The sequence below is a fragment of the Lygodium microphyllum genome, chromosome 13 (assembly GCF_053477565.2).
Source record: "Lygodium microphyllum isolate KBCC chromosome 13, Lygodium_microphyllum_v1.1.10, whole genome shotgun sequence".
Classification (NCBI taxonomy): domain Eukaryota; kingdom Viridiplantae; phylum Streptophyta; class Polypodiopsida; order Schizaeales; family Lygodiaceae; genus Lygodium; species Lygodium microphyllum.
The window spans coordinates 25,692,786-25,702,124 of record NC_141147.1 but is presented as its reverse complement, the minus strand read 5'-3'; the positions used below and the strand labels follow the sequence as shown (position 1 = coordinate 25,702,124).

Genomic DNA, 9,339 nt, shown 5'->3' with positions numbered 1-9,339 from the left:
ATCGTTTGGTTTGCAATTTTTTCCATGCTTTCCTTGGACATTTCTCAAACTCTCGAGCATCTTCACTTTCTTTGGCCACTACATATCGTCGCCGCTTTTTACACATGAGAGCATTATATCATTTTTTTGCCTCACTTTGTTCTTGTCCCTTAGGAAGGATTTTCAGCTTTCTACATGCAGCCTTACATTCATCATCAAACCATTTCTTGCATGGCAATCTTTGGATATTTTTGTGACAGCTCTTTGGTTTCCCAAAAACCTATATAGCCGTATTTAACATTGCATCTCTCAGATCAGCCCATGTGCTCCTAGTAAGATTGCTCATAAGACTATCCAAGTGACCAACATATGCTTGTTTCTTGTCTACATCAATACGGAATGCACCAGTACCTACGGTGTCCCCTGCATGTCCTACATGGTGGCAAATATCAAGTGTCAAGCGTAAAGCTATATGATCCGATTCTGGATGTTTTTCACCTAACCATAACTCTTTGATCATGTATAAATCATTCATGTGTACCATTGCATAGTCTACCACACTGAAACCTCCACTAGCTGAGTAGCATGTTTATCCTTCAGTATCGGGGAAAAATTTCATACTATTCAATATCGGCATGTGCAAACCATTAACCGTATCCATCAAAGCACGTCCATGAGCGTTAATGTTTGTATCCTTAGACTGTCTACAACAATGTGCATCTACATCCACAACCTCTTCCTTGTCTAGCTCATCACGTGCTATGGGTTGAAACTGCATACACCCAATACTCGCATTTAAGTCACCTAAGACCATCACATGTCCTTGTTGCATATATATGCATGCATCCATACTCAAATCTTCAAAATGTTGTTGCGAATCCACTTCATGTCGTGCATAGAAGGGGGACTCCTTGTGTGGAATGTAACATCCTGTAATGTACATCGGTGTAGTGTGCTTAAGCATAATCCATATGTACCGCTTATGTCGGTCTATTTTACATACATCAATCATTTCTTCCAAATGACACCTCCTTGCTCTCTTTTTCTCCTACATGTGGCTGATATACACTATGAATTATGTACCCTGGGATATCCGAAATTCTACATGTCTCCCGCTCCCATGTCTTGGCGAGGAACACAATGTCAGCATCACCAACCATAGCATTAATGCTTTCACCTTTATGCCATGGAAAACCTCTACAATTCCAAAACAACACCTTCACAAGTGTACAGCTCCCATGGGTTGTGCATCCCTATGCATCCTTTGAAGTGTTATCACTAGATTTCTTTCGCTTATTGTATTGCTTCCGACATTCCTCCTATTGCATGGGCGTGCGATCATCATTTACATAAAAATATGTTCCCTTGAGTATAATTGACTATTGTCTAAAAGTACAGTTCTCTTATGTGCATTCGATAGAGTGTATACAATGGCTCTTGCCTTCCCATCTTCTTTCTTCTTGCCCATACGTCGAGCACTAAAGACAGGTACTTCTGCCATGGCAAAATGCTTACAAAAAACTCCATGACTTCCGTATTAAGAGAAAGTACAGTCTCATCATCTGTTTCGGGCAATCCCCAAATAATTAGGTTTTGGGCTTGCTTTTCTCTTTCTTTACGTTCACATGCATCCACATCATTTACCACTGCATCACCACCCTTTGCATGAAGTACATACATGTCTCCATTTGGGGGAGTATGTGCTACTACTCTGGCCCATGTTTTTGGTGTTTCCATGCATGTGCATGTTGCCATACTCATTTCCAAGTCTGTGATTCTCTTGGCCTATTCCTCCACAGTCTATTTCAACTATCAATTCTTGCTTTCCAATGCTTGACACTCGAGAGCCAAGCGTGTGATTTCTTGATTTTGTGCATTGATTGATGCTTGAAGTGTCACCAAAAAATTCCATATCCCATCATGTGAGATTTCTCCAACACTTGGTTGCTCCAACATACCAATAGAGAGCGATGAACTTGTGGTTGTCGAGTTGGCTTTGTTGTGTGCGACAGATAGTCCACTCCGAGAAAGGTACTCACTAGTATCTCCAATCGTAGTCATGTTTCCTGGTTCTTAGCTTCTACGGCAATAAGCAGGGGACACGGGAGGGTGAGGTCCAGCTCATTTGTCAGAACCTGGAATGGAGGTTTGAGTTGTTGGGGTGATTCCAGAGCTGAATGCTAAGCGTTGGCAATCTTGGCAGAAACCTCTGCCACCTTGTATCCTCGTTGCTTATGCATCCTCAAAATGCAATGACCGCCACGAAGTCAAAGAGAGGATTTGACAATGGAGGAGCTATTGCATGTGTGCTTGTCCATGAAGCCATCCTTGTGACCTGCGAGAGAGAGAGAGAGAGAGAGAGAGAGAGAGAGAGAGAGAGAGAGAGAGAGAGAGAGAGAGAGAGAGAGAGAGAGAGAGAGAGAGAGTTATATTAACGTCTTCTAAAGACCAAAACTGGCCTATGAGACAAACTGTGATACAACTGATGAGGTCTAGCTATCCAAAATAAAAGTGTTGAATGAAAAGCTAAAAACTGGAAACTGAAAATACGGTGCTGTGAGTGTGATAAGTGTCGTGTATGTGTATGTGCGTATGTAGCTTTGGTACTCCAGATAATGGCTACAAAAGGGGAACAAATGTCGGCTGTGATAGGGGAACAACTGTCGGCTGTGATAAAGTGGTGCGATGTGTATATTTAACAGATGCAGGGAGATATACTATCCTGGGATGTAGTAGCAGTCCTCGAAGTCGCTAATAGTAGGTGATCCCTCCTGGATGCAGGATGTGGTACATCGGCGGTGGAGAAAGAGCAAACTGGAGATCTGAGATCCAATGTGTCGAGTGTCGTCGGATCTCAGTCTGCTGTCGATGTAGATCAAGAATCCTCCGGATCTCCTGTCGATGTGGCTGTGGGGTCCGAAACCCACGGATCCTCGTGTGGCATTGGGTACACTGGTCCTCAGCCTGCTATAGTGTGAGCCCGGAGGTCTGGCTGGAGGCTGGTACAGTAGCTCTCACTCTGTCTGTCTGAAAGAACTGTGTAATAGTCGTCTGGGTGGGCCCCTCTCTGACTGGGACCCGCTGTGTGCTATGCTCTCTGATGTGCCACGCTTCTCCCAGAAAACGGCCAAATGATCTCTGATCCATATCAGTCATACATCCCTGAAGTGAGCTGCTCAATGTGTATCTAGATCTCAACTCTGAGTATGCCGGGCATCTGAGAACAAAATGCTCCTCACTCTCCACCTCTGATCTGCAAAGGGGGCATATCCTCTCCTCCCGTGGGATGCCACTGGCTCTGCCACTCTCAATCATAAGCTGATGTGATGATACCTTGAGCTGTCCAATAAGAACTCTCAATCAGTGTGGCATATAGATCTGCATACATCTCGGAATCTCTATCAATCCCTGCTCTGATATGCTCAAGAACTGTGTATAATAATGTGCCATCTTTGATGGCAGTGGCTGTGTAGGGCTGACCCATGTCCTCTGTATATAAATATGCCATATCTCCTGTCTGATGACTCTGTTCCTCTCAGAGAGAGAGAGGGTGTAAGTGGGAGCTTGAGTATCATATAGAAGAGGTGGGAGTCTATCAATGTCCAGCCCATGTCTGTCAAACCAAGCTCTAGTCTGTGCATACCATGATGTGGTATCCCCCGCTCGAGCCATCTCCTGAGATGCCATATATGCTCTGTATGCAATGCGATCTCTGTCCATATCCTGAAATCTGTGTAGGAAGCAGACTGTCTGAAATAATGCCTCGACTAGCATGGGCGGTGTGGCAAGCTCTGCTCGCACAATGTCATGTGGGACTGAGTCCTTGCTGCAAATCAATCTAGATATCATGATCACCTGAGGTCTCTCCATCAATGTCCATACATAATCGGCAAGGCCTGGCCCCCATATAGCTGCTCCATACATCAGTGCTGGAGTGATTAGAGTATCAAAGAGCCACCCCTTGGTGTGGGCTCCTGGAAATGTGCCTGATGACACTGTCGCTCCATAAGAGCCAATGCTGAGTATCCTCTAGTGAGGCGGTCACGAGCTGCCTGTGTCATCGAGAAAGTCCCTGAAGCTAGTATAAAGGTGACTCCCAAATATACATATGATCCAGTGACCTCAATACTCCCTCCTGCTGTGCCATGAAAATACTCTGTCTGCGTATCTGAGTTGATGTATGGAATATAAAAACCTTGGTTTTACCAAGGTTCACTGTCATGCCTCTCTGTATGCAAAAATCATCCAATGCTAATAAATGCTGATGTAATCCTTGAGCTGAATCTGAGACCAACACAATGTCATCTGCATATAGTAAGATATGAACTATGGCTCCACTGAGATCTATACCTCCACCGGCTCGCTGTTGAATAAACTCTGCTATCTCATCAATGTATAGCCCAAATAGAGTCGGTGAGAGTGGGCATCCTTGTTTCACACCAATAGTGCTCACAAGGGGATCTGATATACCTCCCGGACATCTAACTCTGCCAATAACCTGCTCATATAGTGCATAAATACCCCACATCATGTCATCATCCACCCCCAGATCAAGTAGGCGTCTGAAAAGCCTCTCTCTCGGAACCATGTCAAAGGCTTTGCGGAAATCCACAAAGCAACAATACAATCTCTATTTCTTCACTCGTGTCTGGTCGATCAGACAACGGAGAGTGAAGATGTGGTCTATGGTAGAAAATGCCCATCTGAACCCTGCCTGTCCAGGTGTGCGCATGCACTCTCTCTCTGCCAGCGTGCTGAGCTCCTCCTCCATCACTGTGCCATAAAGTTTGGCCAAAACTGGCCCAATAATGATGGTCCTATATGTGTTAGGATCCATAGGATCCCCTGACTTGTGGATAGGTACAATGGTGTGCTCTGTCCACGAGTCAGAGAACCCCTCAGACAATGCACGGTTGAAGAGGTGAGCAATGAGTGGAGCCAATGTGTCTCTACCATATATAATATGCTGTGCCTGAAGATCAAATTGGTCTCGAGCGTGGCCATGCTGTAACCGTGAGATAGCATGTTTCACCATACTAGTGGTGAAAAAGGATGAAATACCCGGTCTCAGTGTACATGGTGTGGGTATCAGCAGCTGTGCGGGTACATGATATAAACTCTGTGCGTATCCATGCCATACTGCAGGGTCATGTATCAGTGTGGGTGAGCGTGGTTCTCTGATCTACCTCCATGCCTCTGCACAATCTCTGCTCATAAGAAGGTTGTATATATCCCAATATCTCTCCTCCTCCCATTCTCGCTTTTTACGGCGGGTCAAGCGGTGCATGTGTCTCTGCGCCTGTCTGTGTGTGATCTCTCCTCTGGCCTCCAAATCTCGTAGCTGTCAACGTAGATCTTTGCTCTCATCATCATATCACCTGTTTTGTGGCATGGTACCGGTCCGAGGGGGGTGCGTGTATGTGTGATGTGGAAAACTGAGTGTACCAGAATCATGCAGAATGCGTGTGATATCAGTGGTCAGTGTATCAAGGGGTGCGTATGGATCAAGTGACGTGATGTGCTCCTCCAGATGCTGTGAGTATACATGTGAGAGCTCATGAGTGAAGTGTATGGTAGTATGCATGTGGGGTATGATATCTGCAGGTGGTGATGGTAATGAGGTGAGGAGTGAGAAACTGAGAAAGGTGTGATCGGCACTGAGTGGAAGTCTCCCAAGGCCGAAGGACTCAATAGTACGCATCCCATCGATTGGTCCGAGCAGATAATCTACAGTACTCTCGCCCCCCCCATGTGGGAAGCGTGTAAGACCTCCTGAATATGGCCATTGTGCCATCTCGTTATAAATAACGAGATGATGTCTACTACCAAGCTCAAGTAAATGCCCTCCATACCCTGTGGCGTCTGGCCCAGTATCTGCTGACTCCCGACTGATTCCCAACTCCTCAGGGTCTAATGCTCTCATGATCTCTGGCTGCTCCATATCAAAACTCTCACACTGTCGGCTCCGTGTGCAACCATTGAAGTCCCCCATAAGGAAGACCTCACCCAAACTAGAATACAGAATAATGTCCTCTGAGAGCTGTGAATAAGGGGAGGGGGAATCTCTGGCCTGAATATCACCCTGCGTAGTAGCATATCTGGACCCTCGTGGTGAAAATTAGCATACTGCCATATAGATCCATCTCTCATATGATATCTGCACTCTGATCCATATGTAACTGGCTTCCTCATCTCGTCTCACTAACTGGATATGTCTCTGTATCCCCTGACGGAATAGAACTGCCACCCCTCCTGAGCCCCTAGATGTACTCTGCCTAGTAGTAGCCCGGTATGCAGATACCCACTCAAATCCTGTAATGCGTGGAAGCCCTCTCTCTGGGCTCTCATGTGTCTCTGTGAGGCATATAACATCATGGTCGGGTAAAATCTCCTCAAGTCTGTCCGGTCGTGACCATAGGGAGCCGTTGCAGTTCCAAACTGCCACACGTATCGAGGTCTCCTGTACAGTCCTCTGCCCCGTCTCATAGGCCACGCCCCCCTATTTGGTGGGGCGTCCATCTATAAAGATCCGGCCATCTCGATAGAAGGCCTTACGGCCTTCTCTACGTGCTTGGAGTATCTGTGGCATGCATGCTCGTCTATGTGCAATCTGCATCTGAGTCAGGTCCTCATCCATGAAGATGGGAGCCCCAGTCATCCCTCGGAGTGAAATCCGCTTCCGAAAGAAAGTGGCTCTGTCCTCCGGTGTGCTCATATGTAATATCAGAGCTCTGACCCTGGTAGTATCTCGTCCTGCACGCCATGCCTGAGTAAAGGGCATGCTCGTGTACCCTAGTTGGGTGCATAGCTCGCGTGCGTCCTCCTCCGGAGAGGCCCTTCGGGGAGCCCGATAATACGCATGTTCAATCTACGCGCGTTCCTAAGCCTCTCCTCCTCTAAGGTCTCCTGAACTCGGACTACCTCCTCCTTTTTATTTTCTTCCTGGACCTCCTTCTTAATGTTCTTCTTCACTACCTCAATCCACCCCTCCTTATTCCCTTCTAATTCTTCCTTCATGTTTGCTTTGACTTTTTCCTCCCATCCCTCTCTCGAAGCCTCAACTTTGGTTTTAATGCATACCTGGAGGTCCTCTGGGCATTCCTTCGTGATAGCCTCTCGGAGGTCCGCTTTGAAATCCGCATCCTCTCTTGCCTCCCGTAGATGTGACACTTCCGTTTGTAGCTTGTCCAGGTCGGTTTTGAGATCCCTCTTCTCTTTCGTGAGTGTCTTCACCATCTCCTCCAGTCGCCGGATCCTCTCATGGAGCCGGCGGGTTTCTTGGTTCAAGGCATTATCCGCATCCTTCTTGAAATCTTTCTTCACCTCCTTGATAGCCTGGCTGATTAGGAGCTCCACGTTATGGAGCTCGAGCGGCATGTCGCCTCACGGGAAAAAAGCCCCCTCCTGGTTCGAGGATTGTGGAGATTTTGCGGGATTGGGGGGACTGTGGCAGCGGGTCTGTGGGGGGTTGCGAGCAGAGCAGGCGCAGGGGGGCAAGGGTCACAGGCAGCGGGGTAGGCAAGGCTATGTGACGGGCAACAAACTGGTGGCGGCGGGGCCATCGAAGGCAGGGGCGACATACGCAGGCTGTGCAATCCAGGCAGGGCAAACAGCGCGGCGAGAGAGAGAGAGAGAGAGAGAGAGAGAGAGAGAGAGAGAGAGAGAGAGAGAGAGAGAGAGAGAGAGAGAGAGAGAGAGAGAGAGAGAGAGAGAGAGAGAGAGAGAGAGAGAGAGACATGCCTGTTTGCTGCTCTGTGTCCTGTCCTGTCCTGTCAACCCCTGTAGGGCATGCTTGAGAGAGAGAGAGAGGAGAGAGCTACAGGGTAGGAGAATAGATTCATTCATCAATTCACATTCTCGTATCCCCAAGCCTACAAGTATGCTCTAAGTGTCAATTAATGCTTATTGATCCTAGTTAGTACCCTAGTTGCATTGTTAAGACATGCATTAGGAGTATTTGAGGGATCTTTCATAGTTCTACAACCTGACCACTGCACTCGGACATCATCTATGGCCTCGTACGGTGGCCTCAACTGACTCATGCAGTCCGAGTCACAAGTGACCCTGGATCTAATTTGGCCTCAGACAGCCATCCACACGGACTCAGATGACTGAGTGCTAGAGCATTGGATCTTAGACAAGTTGGACTTGGACATGTACTTGACTTGGACATCCGAGTCTACAACTCAGGGTTGCAACTCAGATACTGTCACTCAGAGGAGTTGTGCAAAACCTAGATTCTGGCAAATTGGACCCACCCTAGATAGGAAGAGGCTATAAACCCAAGCTAGACCACACCCCTATAGGCCTCAAGACACGTGGAATGGATCATAGGGCCACCAGACTCACGAATTGCAATCTAACAGTTCAGAAAGTGATAGTGGCCCCACTAATCCTCAGTGTGGTGTGTTTGATACAGAGCTAGACGAATTGACCAAACCTACTATCCCTCAGATCACATGTCTAGGATGCCATAGAGATCAGAACAAACCAGTTAGAGTGGCTATTAAATGCATGAAAGGATTAGGAAAAGCATATGTTGCACTCTACTATTTTTATTGAATTTGCACACTACATCATTTGAATATTTGACATGCACCAAAAAATCTGAAGGCCTGATTTCACACAATGCACTTTGAGGAGCACACCACTAGCATTTGAGTATCTGTAACATTGATGATTGTTTTGAATAACAAGGAATTCACGTAAAATAAGATAAGTTGAACAAACCCACTAGTAGGAGGAAACCCAAAACATCAAATAGTGAGCAAGGGTCCCAATCACTGAATACTCAGAGACTTGAATCAGTGAGCTCCCAGGGAGCAATAGTGATAGGCATAATTAGAGACGTAGCTCTACACAACTTGATCAATCTGATCGATATCCTATTTGCCTAAGAGACTTGGTAACATGTTGGGAACCAACACTAACCTGCAAAATGATGAGCTTGACTTGGGAGAATTCCCAGTTTACATCCAACAAATGTTAATCTAGTATGACTTGCAAACTAAAATGGAGCATCACGGTAGACTAGCCAGAGATATCATAGTCGATCTTGAGGAAGAGGAAAGTTGGAAAGGAGAGCTGCAAGGCATAATTGCCTACAATCAAGAGCAATGAACTCAAAAGATGAGGCAAGACATAGAAATGCACAAGGTCCAATACTTCTTAGTGCTTACCAACCGCAATAAGACAAGACCAAATGCTGAGAGAGAGAGAGCACTAAGAAGCCAACCTTATGCTGAGCGAGCTTCTTACAAAGTGACTCTTAGACAACATGGCTGCAAAGGGCATAGCGGAGTAGCCTTGGCAACTTTGTTGCTAGTAGGACTAGGAATCACCCCAAATTCTAGGAGCCAA

At 46.6% G+C, this 9,339-nt stretch overlaps 2 pseudogenes; both read right to left on the bottom strand.

Moving 5' to 3' along the window:
• Positions 1-259: 259 nt before the first annotated feature.
• LOC148026436 (uncharacterized) lies at positions 260-5,958 on the bottom strand (annotated as a pseudogene).
• Positions 5,959-6,478: 520 nt separating this feature from the next.
• On the bottom strand, positions 6,479-7,356 carry LOC148026435 (uncharacterized; annotated as a pseudogene).
• Positions 7,357-9,339: the final 1,983 nt, after the last annotated feature.